The sequence below is a fragment of the Orycteropus afer genome, unplaced genomic scaffold (genome assembly GCF_000298275.1).
Source record: "Orycteropus afer afer isolate SDZICR_OR568_19922 unplaced genomic scaffold, OryAfe1.0 scaffold00280, whole genome shotgun sequence".
Classification (NCBI taxonomy): domain Eukaryota; kingdom Metazoa; phylum Chordata; class Mammalia; order Tubulidentata; family Orycteropodidae; genus Orycteropus; species Orycteropus afer.
This window is the reverse complement of record NW_006921867.1, coordinates 4,329,089-4,333,149: the sequence shown is the minus strand read 5'-3', so window position 1 is coordinate 4,333,149 and position 4,061 is coordinate 4,329,089.

Genomic DNA, 4,061 nt, shown 5'->3' with positions numbered 1-4,061 from the left:
TGTTTCGTTCTGCTGTGCATGGGGTCGCTATGAGTCGGAAACGACTCGACGGCACTTAACAACAACAACAACAACAATGATTAATTATTGCAAGCAATTCTCATATGTTTGTTGGCTACCTGTATATCTTCTTTAGTGAAGTGTTTGTTCAAGTCTTTTGCCCATTCGTGAATTGGGTTATTTGTCTTTTTGGTATTGAGGTGTTGAAGTTTTCATTAGATTTTGGAGATAAGTCCTTTATCAGATATGTCATAGGCAAATATTTTCTCCAAATCTGTAGGTTCTATTTTTACCCATTTGACGAAGTCTTTTGATGAGTGTAATAATTTAATTTTTAAAAGGTCCCAGTCATCTAGCTTCTCTTCTACCTCCTGCACATTCTGGGTTATGCTCGATAGCCTATTTATCCAATAAATTAGGGCTCCCAGATTTGCCCCTATTTTATCTTTGATGAATTTTATAATTTTGGATTTTACATTTAAGTCTTTGATCCAGATTGAGTTTGTTTTTGTATATGGGGTGAGGTATGGGTCTTGTTTCATTTTCCTGCAGGTGGGTATCCAGTTTTGCCAGCACCATTTGTTAAAGAGGCTGTCTCTTCCCCATTTAATGGGTTTTGGACTTTGTCAAAGATCAGTTGTCTATAGACGAATGGGTCTATATCTGGACTTTCGATTCTGTTCCATTGGTTTATCTGTCTATCATTGTACCAATACAATGCCGCTTTCACTACTGTGGCTGTATGGTGGTTCTTAAGATCTGGGAGTGTGAGACCTCCCACTTTTTCTTCTTCAGAAGTGCTTGGCTTATTCGAGGTCTCTTTCCTTTCCACATGAAATTAATAATTGGTTTTTCCATGTCCTTAAAAATTTTGTTGGAATCTGGATCGGGATTGTGTTAAATGTATAGATTGCTTTAGGTAGTATTGACATTTTCACAATATTTAGTCTAGAGAGATGCAAATCAAACAACGATGAGATATCATCTCACCCCAGCAATGATAGCAAAGTTCAAAAGGTCAGAAAATAAGAAATGGTGGAGAGGTTGCAGAGAGATTGGAACTCTTGTGCACTGATGGTGGGATTGTAAAATGGTACAACCACTGTGGCAAATGGTATGGTGTTTTCTTAAAAAAATCTGAAAATAGAAGTGCCATTTCACACAGGAATTCCATTACTAGGAATATATCCTATAGAGCCGAGAGATAGCTCACGAACAGACATATGTACACCTATGTTCATTGCACCAAAATTCACCATAGCAAAGAGATGGAAACAACTTAAAGGCCCATCAATGGATGAGTGGATAACCAAATGATGTTACATGCACACAATGGAATACTATGCTACATTAAAGAACAATGAAGGATACACAAATCATCTCACAATGTGGATGAACCTGGAGGTTATTATGGTGAGTGAAATAAGTCAATGGCAGAAAGACAAATACTGTATGAGCCCATTACTGTAAAAAGACAAAGAAGGGTCTGCTTGGGAAAGGGAACTCACTTTGTAGGTTACTGGGATGAGGAGGGAAAGGGAGGGATTAATTTCGGGCTAGTTAGGGCCCACATGCTGACGTGGGTAAGGGGAGGGATATACAGAAAGGGTTTTTGACCACCATGATAACATTAGGAAATGGGAAGACACCGAATTGTGCACATAAGAGATAGATGACAGATGCTAATACCAACCAGTGTGTCCATTACCATTAACACCAAACACCAGGCTACAGATAAACACATAAACACCTGAGAGGATCAGATAGGGGTCAGTGAACAGGAGTATACTCTAGACCAAGGATACATTGAGCTGAGGCTAATCTTGCACAGACACCAGTGATACATAATGCCTGCAATCCTTACAGAAACAATAGAAGACACAGAGTAATCTCTCACAGACACCCAGACACTATGGGAGAGAGATCCAATAGATCTATCATCTCAGGACCATAGTACTGGGGGCCACCAAACAAAATGCATGAAAGCCTTGTTCCACATCCTACATTAGTGGTTAGCGACTGGGGTCTTAAAAGCTTTCAAGTGACCATCTAAGATGAAGCTAATTGTCTCCTAGCATCGTAAGTGAAGAACAATGCAATAAATAAATAAATAAATAAATAAATAAAGGCATTTGGAAGCAATCAGCCCTAGGACATGATGGCCCTAGAGACCAGAAGAACTAGATGGTGCCTGGTTACCAATGCCAACCACTCAGGAAAGTATCAAATCTGGAGATCCTGGATAGAGTGGGAGAGAAATCATGGAACAAAGTCCAAAAACTCAATAATAACCAAAATTACTGGTCAGATGAAGTCTGATGAGACCCCCAATGTTATGGCCCTGGAATACATTCTGCGCCTGCAATAAAGCTCACCACCAGGGGCTAGCTTTTAGCCCAATAGTTAACAAGATGTACAAATTGAGGAAGTGCAGGACAGACAGGATTTCATGGATAGGAGGGACACAGGAGGAGGGTTACTGGGTAGGGAGGGGAAGAAACTGTGTTAGGGTTGGACATGGTAACTTGGGAGTGAAACAAAATGTACACGTAATGTTGAATGTAAAACAAGCTGCACTGATCTCTTTAAAACAAGCTCTTAAAATAAAAATTAAAAAATAAAATGTTCATTTTTAATATAGTGGTAGTCACCAAGAGTTGTGAGAATTAAGAGACAAGACTCTTAAAACAAACAGACAAAAAAATGGGTATAATGGTTCTGAGAGTTGTAGAGCTCATTCTATCAAGTTTTATAATGTTCATAGCCTTAATTACAATCATTGTACTTCTAAGAAGTTAATCTGTGTTTTGTGTAATGCAGTATTCTTTGTGCTATTCATTCTAACAGCAAAGGCAGTACACAATATAAATGCCATAGGTTGGAATCTGCTTGAATAAATTACCATATATTCATATCACAGAGTACCATGCATGTATTATACATATTGATGAAATTCCATATGGTGAGAAAAGAAACTCTATTGCACTGGAAAAGAGCAAGTAGCAGAAGAGTATATGTAGTATGACATCCTATATGCAGAAGTGTATACATATATACATACATAAACATAGAGACTTGTATATTTCTAAATGAGACATCAAAAATCTAGAAATAGTCATTCAATTATTCCAATGGACTAGTGTACTGTGGGAACCTCAGCCTACTTGACCGTAAGAGCAGAAGAACTAGATGGTGCCTAGCTAGCCCTGTCAATCACTTGGAAAGGGATCAGTGCAGGAGACCCTGGACAGAGTGGGAGAAAAATGTGGAACAAAATTCAAAATCATAAAAAAGACCAGGCTTACTGGTTAGACAGAGACTGGTGAAATCCCCAAGACTATGGCCCTAGTTACCCTTTAGGCCTAGAATTGAACTCACTCCCATGGCTTCCAGCCAAACAATAGGTGTATAAGGTGAACATTTACAGTAGGTAGCTACACTCCTTAGAACAATCACTCATGAGAGATCAGAAGGGCAGCATTTGCACAGGGAGAGAGTTCAGTGGGCAGAAATTCATAGGAAAGAAGGACACAGGGAAAAATAACCACAAGGAGGAAGTAGGAAGAAAACTTACACTATGGGGATTGTAATCAATGTCATGAAACAAAATGTGTATGAACTGCTGTATGGAAAATGAACTTGCTCTGTAAACTTTCTCCCAAATCACAATTTAAAAAAAAAGAAAAGAAAAGAAAATCTAGAAATAGTCATTGCCTCTAGGAAACTGAATTGGGGGAATAGAGTATTAGTGAGACTTATTAATATTTATCCATTTATATGTTATGAATTCTTTACCAACTGCATATATTAATGCTTATAAAATGTAAATCAATAATTAATAGGCAAATAACCAAACTAATAGAAGTTAGAACATTGTGCCAAAGAAGGTGATGTCAGACACCCTGTTTGAAAAATGCACGAGAGAGCAATTAAATTGAGATGCAAGAGAAAAGCATGCAGGAAGAAAGACTGATATACATAAAAGCGTGGTATAATAAAGCACAACCCATGGGGGGAATCAAGACTTTGTATAACTAGAATGAAGTGTAGATAGGTGGATG